The 16,664-nt window shown below is 45.3% G+C and overlaps 1 protein-coding gene, 1 long non-coding RNA gene and 1 pseudogene across 4 annotated transcripts in view; 2 read left to right on the forward strand and 1 right to left on the reverse strand.

The window, feature by feature from the left end:
- The window catches only part of LOC139358121 (uncharacterized), a 28,627-nt gene extending 15,554 nt beyond the window's left edge, over positions 1-13,073 (reverse strand). The window contains exon 1 of the long non-coding RNA XR_011612508.1: positions 12,945-13,073. This is a non-coding gene — a long non-coding RNA (uncharacterized lncRNA). The remainder of the gene's footprint in view (positions 1-12,944) is intronic.
- Positions 1-16,664, forward strand: part of LOC105485405 (BCAR3 adaptor protein, NSP family member) — a 289,503-nt gene that overhangs the window by 93,575 nt on the left and 179,264 nt on the right. The gene's annotated exons all lie outside the window — the stretch shown is intronic.
- LOC105485494 (uncharacterized) lies at positions 12-7,584 on the forward strand (annotated as a pseudogene).

Genomic DNA, 16,664 nt, shown 5'->3' on the forward strand with positions numbered 1-16,664 from the left:
TTCAGTGGCCCATGTCACAGTCTGGGCACCTGCCAAAGGTGACTCCCTGGGAGGAGCATCTTAGTCACAGAGCCAGTGCCTGCTGTAGGTGTGCAGGGCTCCAGAAGGGTGCGTGTGTGTGTGTTTGTGTGTGTGTTTCTGTGTGTATATGTATGTGTGTGTTGGGGGAAGGGAGCAAGGTTGCAGGAGCATTTCTTATCTGCTCTTCTGTGCAAGATTTCCTGTGATTTAAGTCACATTAAAGTGCCCATAAGCCCATAATGCAAAAGAACCCCAAAACCAGCCCAGCAGCTAACCACGGCAGCAAGTAGGTGCTCTGGTCTTTAGATAGTCAGAAGTGACACTTCTGGGCTCTCAGGCAGTCACTGGGTTGAGCTCCCCATTAAAGTTCCTAATGGAAATGTTTCTCCCTGCCAAATCTGGAATAGTCTTCTGGAATAGTCTTGGTCCTGTGTGTGTGGTGTGTGTGTGTGTGTGTGTGTGTGTGTGTGTACCCACGTGTGCATGAGCGCGTGCAGTACAGGGTCTGCATGCCTAAAGCAGATGAAATTCTGCAGAATGGCTACCTCACTAGACAAAGTCAAGAAGACAGACCGAGGAGAGAGAGGTTGATGTGTCTCCACTACCAAGAGATAGGCTTCTCTGAACCAGTGAGCCATTCCATTCAACAACATGAAACTGGCCACATTCCCTTGAGATGTCAATGTTGAAAGTGTAGCTGCATCTTTGTTCTTCACTGTTATGAAGTTGGGTGCAACACAGCCCGAGTGGCATACAAAAACACCACTTGGAAACACATGATCTGGATTTGAATCGCAGCTCTATCATTCACCTGCTATAGACTTTGAGCAAGACCTCTCTGAGGTTATTTCTTCACAGTAGGTAGAGATAAGACCTACTTCAAAGATTCTTAAAGGTGAACCTACCTGAGTCAATGAATGCAAAAATGTTCACATTTAAACTGTAATTTTAAAGCACAATACAAGTAAATAGCATTAATATCATTAAAGAGATTAACTTAGCACTGTGCATCACATGATTCATCACGGGCCATCTGTGAGATAGCAAATAGACAGGTGAAGGCCACAGCAATAAAAAATATTGCCATAGCTATAACCAGTGCACTGTTCCCTTCCTAAACAACAAACAAATCTTGCCAGAGTCAAAAGGCAACAGTTTCGACTGCTTTTTCTGTTTTCTCAAAAGGCAGCCTTTCTTCAAGCTTAGTCCCTTCTCTATGAGAAATGGTGAAGGAGGCACTCTTTGTTAGAGCTATGGAGAGTGGCCCAGTGTGGATCAAGCCAATGTCCTGCCTTCCCTGGGCTCACAGATAACACTTAGAAATGTCAGAGCTCAGATCACCTCCAACACTTTTTCCTTCATCAAAGAAAGTGTGTCCGAATGCAAATGAGAGCAATGATATCGTATGCATACCCAGGAATCCACTTTTCGCTCACTCTTATTTTGAATTCACTCCTATTTCAAACTTTTGGTACTTCCTATTATTGATAACAAATGACTTATGACTCACTTCACAACCGATTGATATGTGATGGCACAACTGAAAGTCAAGATTGAGGACAAATGTCTGCAACCGTGGGTGGGGGCAGGAATTTGTTTTATGCATCTTAGTATTTCCAATGCCCGGGTAGATGCTCACTGCTGACTTGAATTGGCCCTAGCCTGGGAAGGAGAAACCTCACAGCTCCCTACCCATGAGCTCTGGGGCCATTCCTAATGCAGAGGGGCTAGTTGGGTAGTCATAGCCCTTTTAGGAGCATCACAGTCATGACAGGAGACCAGAAATGGCCTCTACAGGAGATTTCAATGTAGGACAAACCAGCTCCCTTCACACTCTGTGGTAGTGACAGTATTAAGTGGAGGAGTAAGTGCCCAGCTTCTTTCATGCCTGCCTTTGAAGAGGGTGGCCTCTTGCCAGCAAGAAGTGTCTGAGGTTTGGGCTTGGTGAGAGCTGGATGAAATGAGTGTGCAGGTGGTACTGCCCAGGGAATAAATGTGAAAAGCCAAAGCAAACCTGCAAGCGCACAGCAAAGAGGTGCATTCTGAGCTGTGTTCCTAATGACATTCAAAATCACATGCTTCTATCTGGGTCATGTGGGTGGATCTGTAACCCAGGGCATCCACAGATACCAGGGCCAAAGCTGGCATGGCTGTTCCCCGCCAGGCTGGGAAGGCCTTGCCAGAGCAGCAGCCCCAGCCACACGCCCTTGTGTTGGGACAGTCTGGAGGCTGCCAGTCTGTGGGGCTGGCTGAGAGCACCAGCATGTGGGGAATCTTCTAGATAATTTGTCACAAATGTGCTAATGGCTCTGGGGGCCAAGAGGAAAGGGGTGATGCAGCATGTTTGGAGACTGGAATGTGTAAATGAGTTGCTCTGTGAATTATTTGATATTTTCTTCCTGCAGTTTAGAAGAAAACTAGGTCTGATGGGCTTGGCTAAGGTTTATGAGGCAAAGCAGGGCTTCTGAGGTGAAGCTGCATGGCTGTTTGAGCCTGAGGTGTGGCAGTATTGCTGCCATAGTCTGTAAACCTCTCTGGTGATTCCAGGCCAGCTTGGTACCAGGTGTAAAGTTACCCAGGTCAGAAAATGCAGAGGCTTCATTCCTTTCTTGAAAAAAGGGAATTGTAGGTAGCAAGTGGGAAAAGAGAGAAACCAGAGGAACCAAATATTTGAGGGCATAAGGGAAAGGCCGTCAGAGCAGAAGTCCAGAGGTTTGTGTTGACAGTCTTGCTGTCACCCGCTGCGTGGGAGGAGTCAGCTGCAGCTTAGGGGTGGGTTAAGCCAAGCCGAGGTATCAGCCCCGGCTCTGCCAGTTCCTCCCCATTGAACTGAAGTTGTTAGCCCCTTAGTCTTCAGTTTCCTCGCTGTGTAAGGGGAAAATGATGACTTCCTCCCTGAGTTCTGGTCAGGATGAAGGGAGGTGAGTGTGCAGGGCTTGCCACTGTGCCTGGTGTTTGGTGTTGTTTCTTGGTCACCATGGTCATTGTTACCCAGTGTGACTCTTCTGATTACCATGGCTGCATCACACACAGCACAAATTTAGTGGCAGAAAGACCCCAACAATTTTTTATCATGCTCATAGATTCCGCGGGTCAGAAATTCAGAAATGGCACAGCAAAGACGACTTGTCACTGCTCCACGATATCTGGGGCATCTTCTGGGAGGGGTAAAGATCCAGGGTATCTTGACTGTTGGAACCTGGAATCACCTCAAAGCTCATTCACTCACATGTCTTGAGCCTGATCTGGGAGGGACTTGACGGTTAGGACTGCCAGCCAGAGGGCCTACACGTGGCCTCTCTGTGTGACTTCCCCACAGCATGGTGATCTCAGGGTATTTAGACTTCTAACACAGTGCCTGGTTTCTCCCAGAGCAACTGTCCCAAGAGAACCAGGCAGAAGCAGAATCACCTTTTCTGACCCAGCCTCAGAAAGTTGTGGCATTCTGTTGGTTATAAGTGAGTCTCTAAGGTCAGCTGTCTGTATTCAAAGAGAAGGCAGCTCTGGATGGGAAGACTGTTCAAGAATTTTAAAACCGTCATAGTGACTACAGAAAATTATAATGCCTTATGCTCACGGAATGTTTACAGTTTCAAAAGCCCATTCACTTGATCCTCACAGTGTCTTTGAGTGGTGAGCAGGACAGGTAGCAAAATCCCATTTTGCAGATGTGGAAACAGCCTCAGAAAGGCCACGACTTCATTCCCCTGAGCTACAAGATGAAGCGTTTATACAAGATGCCCTCACTGGTGCCTGAAATGCGGTGGTTTTCCGTTCCTTGCTGAAGGAGGCAGTCCTGAGCAGTTGGTTTGAGTGAAGGAAGCAGTCTGATCAGAACTCTATTTGCTCTTTGAACAACTTTTGTGACTTCCTGGGCCAAACAGAATTGCTTCCACTTAGTTCACACCTGGATTCTTGAAGGCAGCTAATTTTAGACTCTTTGGTCTGGTGCCAAATATCAAAGGAGAGTTGAAAGAATAATCTTTGCTCAATTGTAGTACAAATTCCTTCAACTGAGACCAATTCTGGTGCCTCATATTAAGATAAGGAAACCCCCATTTATCATATATCTTTAAGCTGAAACATTTCAACCAAAGCAGGAAAAGAAAAAAAAAATCAAGATAATCTTTAAGCAAATTACTCACTGAGCAAATACCAAGAACGCAGATTTTTAAGAGTATAAAATTACTAAATTTGTGCAGGTGCAATTTGCTTTATGTAATACTTGTGTTCCTGATTTGGTGAGTGGAAATTAAACATTTATACTTTAAGTCTATTTTAAATTGACTTGAGAGTAATATGAGAATGGGGAATTTCCTAGTAAAGGCTCCTGTGCAAATTTACTTCCTAGTTTCGGTTTTGTTAATTTGGGTTTCTAGAGATTGGATTTTCTTTTTCTTCTTTCTTTCTTTCTTTCTTTTTTTTTTTTTTTTTTTTTTGACGGAGTCTTGCTCTGTCACCCAGGCTGGAGTACAGTGGCGCGATCTCAGCTCACTGCAAGCTCCACCTCCCGGGTTCATGCCATTTTCCTGCCTCAGCCTCCCCAGTAGCTGGGACTCCAGGCTCCCGTCAACATGCCCCGCTAATTTTTTGTACTTTTAGAAACCCCGTCTCTACTAAAGCCAGGATAGTCTTGATCTCCTGACTTCATGATCCACCCAGCTTGGCCTCCCAAAGTGCTGGGATTACAGGCATGAGTCACCTCGCCCGGCCCATGATTTATATTTTGAAAAGTGCTGTGAGGGAAGGGTAATAGGAGGGAGAACGATGAAGAAACATTAACCAAAACTTAAACCCAAGTGTTCTTCATTAGTGGCTCTGGAAGCCATTGTGAGAGATTAATATGCAACTACCACACACACACATGCGCACGCACACCCCCCCCCCACATACAATTATTTCTTTTGTTGAAGGATACAGTAACATTTCTTTGAGACCTATACAATGCCCTGCAGTTATTGCAGATCATCTTGTAATTCTAAACTTAATTATATTTTAGTTTTTAAAACTAAACTGGCACATTATGGTGGTGAGGCTACTTGAGGACCCAGTCAAATGTTGATTCAGCACCTTTGTTGTCTTCAGCATTGTGTTGGGTATTGTGAGAGTTAAAAGCATAGGACACAGTCCCTATTCCCATGTACCCCAATCTAGCTGGAGGGCTGAGACATACACATAGTCCACAGTGAACAAGCCAGGTTTGTATACAACATTATGTAAAGCAAGAATAGAGTTCCAGGCCATGTGACACTATGGAAAAATATATAGGTCAGTATTTGAAGTACTATTAATTGTGCAGACAATAAAAATATATAGGTCAGTATTTGAGGTGCTTTTAATTGTGCAGATAGTAAGGACAAAAGAAGATTGGTGCAGTGAGAAATATTGAGAAGGATGGTGACCAAAGGGGCTACTTCCCTTTAATGAAGAGTCAGAAGTTAAAAATCACAAGATCATTGAATATGGCCAACCGAAGTCCAGTCTGGAATGGCATTAATAATCAAAGTATCTGATCCAAGGGATGGAGTCAGGCACAGTGCTAAGGGCTTTGAGATGGAAATACATCTTGGGGATGGGTAAATGACAGAGTTGGAGATCAAGTTAGGTGAAGGAAAGGATATGACAATTAAGATGCAACTCTTTGTGAGTGGAGAGTAAAGAGGGAGGTGGGTGCTGGTCAGTGGGGTATGGGGGAGCTGGCCACTGAAATGGAATTCAGAAGACAGTGCAAAAGCCCAGGCAAGCAAGCTAGCCCCAAAAGTGGGCATTCAGCTGGCTCTGCCCTCCAAGATGAGCAATGGCTATCTGTCTATGCTCAATCCGAGCACCTAACTCAGTACCTAATATTGAGTGGGTATTCAATAAAGAAGTGTTGAATAAATAAATGAAAGAATTAGGAAATGAGGGAGAAAAGGAGTCACCTAGGGCTCTGTTTACTCTAGGGATGTTGTTTCCAGGGCTCAGGGAAGCAGACATTTCTACTTACTAAAGGTGAGGCCCTTCCAATGAACCACCAGGGTTGGTTCTCAGTCAGGACCAGAGACACTTGCTGGGTCATTACTGCTGGCAGATGGGTAAGGTTGGAGCAGGCAGGACTCTCCAGAATTATAGTAAACAAAAGCCTAGAGGTTTTCATCAGCGTGGCATGTACAGGAAACACAAGCAGTTGAGTATGGCTGGAGCATAGCGCACTGGGGGAAATGGCAGGAGATGGAACCTGAGTGTCATGCTAAAGGGTTCAGATTTTATCCTCAAAGCAATAGAGAGGTGCTGAAAGATTTTAAACAGCAAAGTAACAAGGTCCAATTTACATTCAGGAAAGACAGTTCTGGTAGCAGCTCAAATTAGATGGAATGGGAGATGAGAGGCAGGGAAACTCACTAGGAGGCTATTTTGATAGGGCAGGTGAGCACTAATGAGACCCTAAACTGACAAAGTGGTGCTGGGACACAGGGGAGAGGACAAAATCAAGAGACAGGTTCAAGGTTCGTTTAATCTCACTGGGTGAAGATGATGCAAATAGGATGTGATGCTGTTACTCAAGATTGGAAGTATAAGAGAAGGATCCCTGTGGAAAGTAGTGGGTAGCCCCTATACTGTCTGCAACAATGCTGGGCACAGACACCACAGCTTGTGCTATTGGACACTGAACACTACTTCTAGAACCTGGATATAGCAGCATCAATCCTCACCTGAATGGAGCCTGCCAGTGCATGCCTTTTGAGCCTGGTTTCCCATTCAAAGGTGGCTTTCAGGTGCATCTGGTTGCCAGAGCCAAGATTGAATGTGTGTGCACCCTAGCTGCAAGGGAAGCAGGAACCAGTATCCAGACTACCTCTCCTTCCCACCTAAACTCTTAAGGTGGAGACTTCAAAGAAGAAACCTGTTTAGTGGGGCTGGTCAGGCATAAAGAATGATAAGTGTCCATTAAAAATACGAAGAATGAAGAAAACAAAGAAAACCAAGACCAGAGCCCTGAGGAAAGCCAATATTTAAGGGACAGAGGAGAAAGAGTCAGTGAAGGAAACGGAGAAGGAAGAAACAAGATAAAAGGAGATTGAGAAGAGTAGGAGTGTTGCAGAAGCCTTGAGAAGAGAGGGTTTTGAGCAGGACTGAGCAGTCATTGGATTTGACAGTTAGGAGGTAGCCAGTCACCTATGGGAGAGCACTTTCAGGGGCAAGTGGGGGTAAAATCCAGACTTCAGGGATCTCAGGAGTGTGGGAGTTGTGTTAGTGAAGACAGAGTGTGGATCACCTTTAAAAATTTGACTGCACGGTGGCTCAAGCCTGTAATCCCAGCACTTTGGGAGGCCGAGACGGGCGGATCACGAGGTTAGGAGATCGAGACCATCCTGGCTAACACAGTGAAACCCCGTCTCTACTAAAAAAAATACAAAAAATCTAGCCGGGCGAGGTGGCGGGCGCCTGTAGTCCCAGCTACTCAGGAGGCTGAGGCAGGAGAATGGTGTAAACCCAGGAGGCGGAGCTTGCAGTGAGCTGAGATCTGGCCACTGCACTCCAGCCTGGGCGACAGAGCGAGACTCCATCTCAAAAAAAAAAAAAAAAATTGACTGCAAAGGGAAAAACAAAGAGAAAGTCGAAACTAAGGAGTGGCATAGAATGGTAGGGTGTGGAGTTGGGTTTTTGAGCCTGGGGCGCCTTGACTATATTTATAGGTGTACGTGCTGGGCAAACCTTGTGTTCTGTGAGGGTGCCCACAGGCTGTGGGGAGAACAAATTTAGTAATGGCCTCTCCCTTTCTGCTGCTCTGAGAAAGTTGCTCTGTTCCACAAAAGGTATTAGTGTTCTTTTTAAGACTAAACTACCCATGAGGCTCTCTTTCTTTAAGGATTAAGAACATAGAAAGTCTCAACTTTACATCTAGTGTTTGCAAATGTTTACTTCAAGAGGCATTCTGAAAGGCTGGAGGGAGGAGTGGGGGTTGGCAGGGAGGCTTGAATTGAGCACAGCCTTGTAACATTTTAGCCCAGTGCATCTCTTTCCAGCTCCTAGACAGGACTGGCACCCAGCCCGTATTCCTTTGGACCTGGGCTGGTGGCTGCTGCTGCCACTCCCTTTTGTGCCTGTCCCAGAAGACTTGGCAAGTTAGATGCTCTTGACATCTTCCTACCCACATGCTTGCAAATCCCTGAGCTGATCCACAGCCAGCTGCCTTTTACCTAGTAGAGCACAAGGAAAGCATTAGGCTTCTGCTCAATTTTTCATCCAAGTTGCAACCTTCTATCATCCCAAGACCACTGTCTCACCTTTAGTTTCACACAAATACTACGTTTAAGTGAATAAAAGCTTCTATCTTCTGAAGAATTCTAAGCACTTTCACTTATCACACTCCCTCAGAAACATGCCCAGAGTAAAATATTTTTGGTTTTGTTTGTAATTTTTAAATATAGAGATGGGGTCTTACTATGTTGTCCAGGCTGGCCTTGAACTCCTGGTCTCAAGTGATCCTCCCACCTCGGCCTCCCAAAGTGCTGGAATTACAGGTGTAAGCCATCAAGCCCAGCCATAAAATTTGTTAAAAGCCTTACTTTCCAGATGGGGAACTAATGAACAAGTAGATAGGGTTGTCTGCCTGCTGCCCCTGCCTCTCCGCCCCACACCTGGTTGTGAACTCCTGGAAGAGACAAGATAAGAATCCAGGACACTTTCTTCTGCATATCAAGTAGCAAGAGACAAGAGGCTATGGAATGTTTGATTGTGCTGGTGATAGAGGGGATTGATTGAGGAGAAGAAAGATGGTGGAGGGTAGGAGAAAGATAAAAGCATCTTGATTTCCCATCTTTAATTTGCATAAAACATTTCAGCTCAAGAAGCTAACATTTGGTAATTTCTGAATAATCACAAGGGCCTATGACAAAGCAATTCTGGAAACAACTGAGCCATGGGCCTCTCTGCTCTTCTCACAAATGCTGTTGATAAAGGCTGTGTTCATTTGCTGAACGGTGAACTCATCGTCTTCAAAGCACCTAACTCCTTGGAGGTGGGCAGAGGCTGAATCCAACTGCCAACTCCCATCTGCACAGCCAAGCTGGCAGCATCACTCCTTTCCCTCCACTCCCAGTCACATGACCAAACCAGCAGGTTCTTGGAGCATCTGCTTCTGCCCCACATGGAGGGCTCCACCTGGGAGACTTTCTGTCACTGACTCTTTGAAAGAGTCTGTTTGTCTGTGGGAGAGTTGCTGTCACCCATAAGACTTCTGACCCCAGCCATCCAACAAGAGTGTACCTGCTGGGTAGGGCAGACATGTGCTTGCCTGATTTCTAGCTATGGTTCCCTGGAGATAATTAAGTAAAAAAGAAATGCGTTTGGGTTTTGGCCCAGCTCAAAGTAAAATTAGAGAAGGCCTGGAAGGGGAAAGAGAAACTGCAGTTTGGGCAAATCTCTTTCATTTGTAGTTTCTTTCTTCTCTCAGACACCATGGCAGCTTTCTTCCTAAGGGGATTTCCTTGTGGGGAAGACATGAAACCCACTGCATTTGGCTGAGCATCCTGTTTAATGAAAGCAATAAAGCATGTCAGTGAGGGAGGTCTAGAGAACTGAGCCAAGGAAGGCGGGACAGGGGTTTCTGCTGGCCTCAGGCTTGGTCCCCTTTATGATCAACAGTACAGTGGGAAAGACAAAGGTTTCATGGGATGTGCCTGAGAGAGCCCAGAGGGAAGCTCAGGGATGCTTCTAGCTTTCAAACCCAGCTTACCTCTGCCTTGAGCAGGGCTCTAGCTCCTGTGTGTGCAGAAGGGCCAGCCTCTTCATCATACAATACAGATTGGTGGCCTGAGATCCAAGGAAGGTCCTAGATTCTCTCTTGTACTCATTTGTTGCTAATGTAAAGTGCTCCTATTGGAGAAGCACTTTACATTAGCAACATGGTCTTCCCAATATGACTACCTCTAAAGTAGGCTCATTTTATGGGTATTTACCCCTGTTGTAATGTATCCTCAGGAGGAAGACAGGGACTGATCAGGACAGCTTGCCAACTACATACTTTACCTGGGCCTAACCCTGCAATCAAGCACTGTCAGGAATAAATGATTTTGCCACTAAATTCTAATGTGACTAAGACTGTCATCATGCTCTGAGCTTTAGCTTTCCAATCTGTAAAGTGAGGATAATAATGCTTACCTAACGGGGCCATTGCCAGGGTGAAGGGAGATTACAGATATGAATGCCCTGGGTAACTGTAATGTACAGTGTGCGTGGTGGGGGCGATTCTTGCACACAGCCTGCTGACTCCCAGGCCTCAGGCTAATCAGGCCTGGCTAGGTTACATCCATAGGTCTTCCCTGCACTTTCTGTCCCCTCCCACTACACATCCCCATGCCCTTCCCCAGCATCCTTTTATGTGACATCGTGATATCATACTGTTGGCACCATTAAGCCTTAACCTTTCTTTTTAAGAAACAAACAACAGTAATGTGGACTGAGAGATGACAGGCACACAGACCAATCTATGATCTTTATACAAAGAGACATATTAAATAAATACCTATTTACATTATAGACAAATAATGTAGTCAGTGTACTTAGGAGTAGTTGGGTAAGAATGGGCTTGTCTGTACTTCCTGGCTGATTGAGTGCTCTCCGCAAAGTCCCTACAACATTTTCCAAACAGAGTTAACCTGGGAAAACACCATGTGCTTAGATCCAAATTAGACAAGTGTCTCAAGGAAAAACCATATCAGTACTTTCTCCCTTAAGGTTCATGTTTTAACAGTGTACAGGGAATATTTGGTAAGTTTAAATGAATTTATTTTTTATGAACTGCCCAATGCAGAGGCTGTATGCTCCTGAGCAGTGGAAACTAAGCTAGAATATATGAGATTTATGGAGCAGTTGGGGTTGTTTATAGGACCCTTAAGCTCTGCCTGTATTACTAGCCCCCTGATCTGGAAGGGTCACCTCCAGATTTGTCTTTTTCCTGGACTCAATTTTTCTCTCTTGCATGATGATAAAACTTTGAGAAAGTGCAATTAATTAATTTATAGTCTATTTCTCATTCCCTATTAGATGAAATGTTTTAAGAAAAAATACACAGCATAATTTTTTTAAATGCACCTGGCACCTGTATTAAAAACAGGTCTTCTATTACCCAACCCAGTAATCTCTCAACTGTATTCACTTTAGCACCATATCAACATTTTTTTCTGATACCAAAAACTGATCAAATAATTTGTATTAACCTATATAAAGAATTTGATTGCTTATGATTCAATACATATGATTTAATAAAATAGATTGCATTTTTTAAAATAAAGAATGATTTGAAAAAAGGCTTATGGAGTTAAGCAGAATATTCATTTTCTTTTCAATTCTACTCAGTATGAAAGAGGTGGCATTTCAACACATGTCCTTTCTTCGGTTCCCTTCTTTGTGTGATGGCATTTTGGCAAGAGGATTTCTTTTCTGTGTGGTACCATTTCTGAAATAATTATATGTGGGTTTGTTGTTTGTTGTTTTTGAAATAGTAGATTTACAAAAAATGATCCCTGTTTCAATTTGTAAAATAATCTACTTCAGCAGAAACCTAGGAAGGTCTTGTCAGTGGTTTTAAACACAAGAGATTTTTAGTACCAGCAATTTTATTCCCAGACTAATTCAGCGTGGGAAAGAGTTCACCAAAAATAGACAACAAGGACGAAATCTGTGTAGATAGAAAACGGCTTCTAATGGGTGTAAATCCCATTTTAAGCAGACCCAGGTGTGCAAGCCAATTAGAGAAAATGGAACCTGGCAAATGGAGAGAACGTTTCCAGGGTCCCCTGGGAGTGGCGGGTTTTAATCACAGCCTGTGTGAGGAACACTTAACTGAGATTTGGGAGATTATTAGAAACTATTAGCACCTTGTCAACTTAGGAGTCAGTAAGCCTCTTGCTTTAAACTTTGAACTGTAGTTTTCCACTTTCTTTCTAAGACTATAAAGACACAGTTTTAGTGGTTATATGGAGCAACTCTGCTTGCTGAATTCTCCCTCCAGAGAGCTCTTTGGATTATAGCAGGAGGCATAATCCAGCAAGCATAATGTCCCTCACCTTATTTCTCCTGCTCCTAAGTCTTCTGATTAGCAAATTGCTCTGCAAAAGAGACGTCTTCACTCTGATACCCTGCACCACCCACCTCCCCTTCTCCAGTGCCCTGGATAAATTCAAAGGGACATTTTAGGAGTGAGGAGCGCTGGTTTGAGATGCCAGACCCAGACAACTCTCCATTCTCCTGTCTACACGGAAGCACCGTGTGGTGGAGGCAGGTACATGGGCTCTGATTTAAATTAAGACTCCATCACTCACCATCTGGGTTAGATGGACAAATGATTTAACCTCTTTGGAGCTACTTTTAAATCTGTCAATATGCATTCCTTACCACATCATTGTGAGGATCAAATTCAAAAAATAAGGACAGGTGTGATGACTCACGCCTGTAATTCCAGCACTGTGGGAGGCCAAGGCGGGTGGAACACCTGAGGTCAGGAGTATGAGACCAGCCTGGCCAACATGATGAAACCCGGTCTCTACTAATAATACAAAAAAATTAGCTGGGCATGGTGGTGCACGCTGTAATCCCAGCTACTCGAGAGGCTGAGGCAGGAGAATCACTTGAACCCGGGAGGTGGAGGTTGCAGTGAGCCAAGATAGCGCCATTGCACTCCAGCCTGGGCGACAAGAGCGAAACTTCGTCTCCAATAATAATAATAAAATAATAGCTTCCAGTTATTGAGCACTTGCTATGTGCTAAGCATTATTATAAGTGCTTTATTAATATTAGCTCATTTAATCCTTACAACAACCTTATGAAGTAGTCACTTTCATCATCTTTGTTTTACTGAAAAGACAACCCAGGCACAGAGAGTAACTTCCCCATGGTCAGAGTTAGCAAGTGTCACAGTGAGGCATCACAAACAGTCTGACCTGAGTCCATGATCTTCATATTGAACTGTAATGGGTTTGTGGAGGTATCGGGCATTAATAATAATATAGGCCATTATTATTCAGCATGTTTTCCCCAAGTTGCAAGCTAGTATAAAAGTCTGGGCCCTGCTGCCGTTGCTGTCATTGGAATGTTGGGGCCCAACCACCAACCCCTACCATCAACTGATGGTAGTTACAACTTCCTTCCAGTGCCACATTCTCAATTACACTTCTGGTTCCATTGAGCGTATTTCCTGAAGCCACCTAACAGATTTAGGCACTGGTCACTTGATGTCAGCCAAGTAAGGACTCTAGTTCAGAGACAGGCAGGCAAAAAGCCAAGCTCTCACCCTGGCCATCTGCAGCTGTTATCAATAAAGCCGGTTGCAGAGGATGTGGAAGTCAGCAGATGCGCTTGCATCTAAGGGCTGAACACAAGGCTGTCAGCTGGAAACACAGCCAGTGCTTTTGGGTAATTCCTAACTTCCTATTAGAAATAAACAAAAAGCCCACCCTACTGAATTTCCCACTTGGCTTCTCTGCTTGGCAGCCAGTCCCTATTGCCTGTCACCTAAGATAGCAAAGATATTAGGCCGGGCTGCTGGACTAGAACAAAAAGGATGGGAAAGGCCGCCTCTTCCCTGACCTCTGCTCCACTGAGCGACTGATCCTGTGGGAATCTAGATGCATCAGGGTTTTGGGGGCTGGAAGGGGCAGGGGCCAGCATGTAGGGTGAGGGGAGGACTGAGCAGAAGACAAAAGAAGGAAAGAATGTTGAGTGAGCAGAGCGCACAAGCTCAAGGACCCCTTCCTGTTAGTGGTCTCCCTGCATCTTGCTGGAAGTTCAGACCCACCCAGGGCCCACTGAGCAAGTCTGTCTTTGGGTGAGGACAAACCCTGACAGGCTGATGGGGCAGGGGTTACAGGGAGATTCTGGCTGAGGATCTAGAGAGTGATCTCTGTGCAATTAAAAGTGGATGGCCTAGCTTGTGGCTGAGGCTGGGAGCCTCTCCCTCCACAGCATGCCCCTTTGACGTTGTGCTGTTAACGCCTCTGTCTGTGGGAAAGAACATCTCGGCTGACATGCTGAGTTTCCTAGGCCTGGATGCCACACACACCTAGCCATTGTTGTCGGCATTTGGTGTCACCATGAGCAGATTCCTAGGTGACAAGATACCTGCTTGAATTGACTTTTCTCCCCAGATGAAAATGCCTTCTTGTGATTTTGTGCCACCACGTATCAAATTTTGGCTGGTATTTCGGAGGCTCTTTTCTTTTTCTTTCTTTCTTTCTTTCTTTTTTTTTTTTTTTTTGAGATGGAATTTCACTGTGTCACTCAGGCTGGAGTGTAGTGGCATGATCTTGGCTCATTGCACCCTCTGCCTCCCAGGTTCAAGCAGTTCTCCTTCCTCAGCCTCCCGAGTAGCTGCGATTACAGGCACAGGCCATGATGCCTGGCTAATTTTTTATATTTTTTGTAGAAATGGGGTTTCACCATGTTGGCCAGGCTAGTCTCGAACTCCTGACCTCAGGTCAGGCTTGGCTCCCAAAGTGCCGGGATTACAGGCATGAGCCACTGTGCCTGGCCAGCTCTTTTCTTCTTCCATGTACCGTACTTGCTTTTTAGGCATATTCCATCCTCTTAGGGCAGGGCCAAGTACATAATTTTTAGGTCCCAGTTAACAATGAACATGCAGGGAGGGCCTCATTCTAAAGTTATTAAGAATTGCAAGATGGCAATCGCAGAACATTAAACCTGCTGTGGGATCCTTCCAGCTCAGGGGCCTGCATGCGTTCTTTTTTTTTTTTTTTTTTTTTTTTTTTTTTTGAGACGGAGTCTCGCTGTGTCGCCCAGGCTGGAGTGCAGTGGCCGGATCTCAGCTCACTGCAAGCTCTGCCTCCCGGGTTTTTACGCCATTCTCCTGCCTCAGCCTCCCGAGTAGCCGGGACTACAGGCGCCCGCCACCTCGCCCGGCTAGTTTTTTGTATTTTTTAGTAGAGACGGGGTTTCACCTTGTTAGCCAGGATGGTCTCGAACTCCTGACCTCGTGATCCGCCCGTCTCGGCCTCCCAAAGTGCTGGGATTACAGGCTTGAGCCACCGCGCCCAGCCGCCTGCATGCGTTCTAAGAGGCTACATTTCTATAGGCAAGGTTAACTGGGTCAAAGATGACACTATACATTTTTGGTCATTTTTTAAATTTTAGAATATTTTAATACTGTATTAAAAGATTAAAACATAAAGATTTTAATCAGTCATTACTTGTTCTTTTTTAAATATAGAGGTCCTTATATTTGGGAGACATGGACATCTAGGCACCCCTTCTAGTAACATTTAACTGATTCTAACCACTACTCAACATAACCGTAATTTTCTCCCATCCTGGAGCAGCACTGCATTTCCCATCTCACAGGCTCCTCTGTGGCTCTGAAATGTCTCCTCTTAACTGGACCAGGGGTCATCTAAGGATGTGGTAGCTGTCATGTAACCATGCCACCTAGAGAGGACCATTTCCCCGGGGAAGGGAAGTTTATTTCCCAGTTGTACAGCTTGAAACCCAGCAGAACCTGGGAGATTAACACCTACAGCACAGAAGAAGAAAAACGTTCGGTATTGTCCAGCAAGTTGAGGTGCGAATTCCAGGAGATTAGAGGCAGTGCCAGGTGCCTTTCCACCAGTTGTGTGGGTGGGGTCAGGAAAACATATCCTCAGAGGACTGAGGTCAAGGCTCTGCCCCTCTGCTCTTCCCATGGTTCCTCTTCTCTGGCCCTGGCTCTCAGGTTGTCCTTTGTTCACCTGAAGGGTCCTAACTAAAGTTGCCACATTCAGCTAATAATAAATACAAAGTTCAAATTTAACTGGATAGACTGTATCTGGCACCCCCCGTCCTAACCCTGGCACCCCCCATGCCACCCTGTCTTGGCTGACTCAGGACTGGCTTCTTCATGACTGTAACTGCTCCCAGACTAGTGCTCTCCCCACCAGCATCTCCCACCAGGCTTCCTCAGACTTAGCTGCTGATCTGCCCTGCCCTGCCCTGCCCAGTCCTCTGATGGGGACTTCACAGACAAGCTGTTAACCACCATGGAAGATGCCAGTGCCAGGTGGAGACTCATCTCTGACCTGTGGTCGGCTCTGCCGGGACCTCTGTGCATTCCTTCCTAGTGCAGCTCATCCTTGACACTGAGACCTGTGGCAGGGTAGGGTGGAGCACAGGCTTAGCTCCATCACCGGCCTACAGGGTAGGCTCAGAGTACATTGAAATGGTGACTGTGGCTTAGGAATGCTTGTTAGACAAGTTATTCTCCTCAATTTCATTTCATTTTAAATTTCCCTTTTTGGAAATGAGCATGAAAATATTGAGTGTCAGGAATGTGCACATTGCTTGATGATATGTCACTTAATCCTCGTAACAATACTATGAGGTCAGTAATATTGTCCCTACTTTGAAGATGAAAAAACTAAGGTGCCACCATCTTACTATTGGTAGATTTCAAAGCTTGAATTAAACTCTGGTCTTCTAAATTCAAGCCCAGGGGCTGGGTGCTGTGGCTCATGCTTGTAACCCCAGCACTTTGAGAGGCCAAGGCAGGAGGATCGCTTCACATCAGGAGTTCAAGATCAGCCAAGGCAGCAAAGCAAGACCCCGTCTCTAAAAAGTAAAAATAAAAAAATAAGCCTGGCATGGTTGTGTTTGCTTGTCTTAGCTACTTGTGAGGT

This window comes from Macaca nemestrina, chromosome 1, assembly GCF_043159975.1.
Source record: "Macaca nemestrina isolate mMacNem1 chromosome 1, mMacNem.hap1, whole genome shotgun sequence".
NCBI classification, from domain to species: domain Eukaryota; kingdom Metazoa; phylum Chordata; class Mammalia; order Primates; family Cercopithecidae; genus Macaca; species Macaca nemestrina.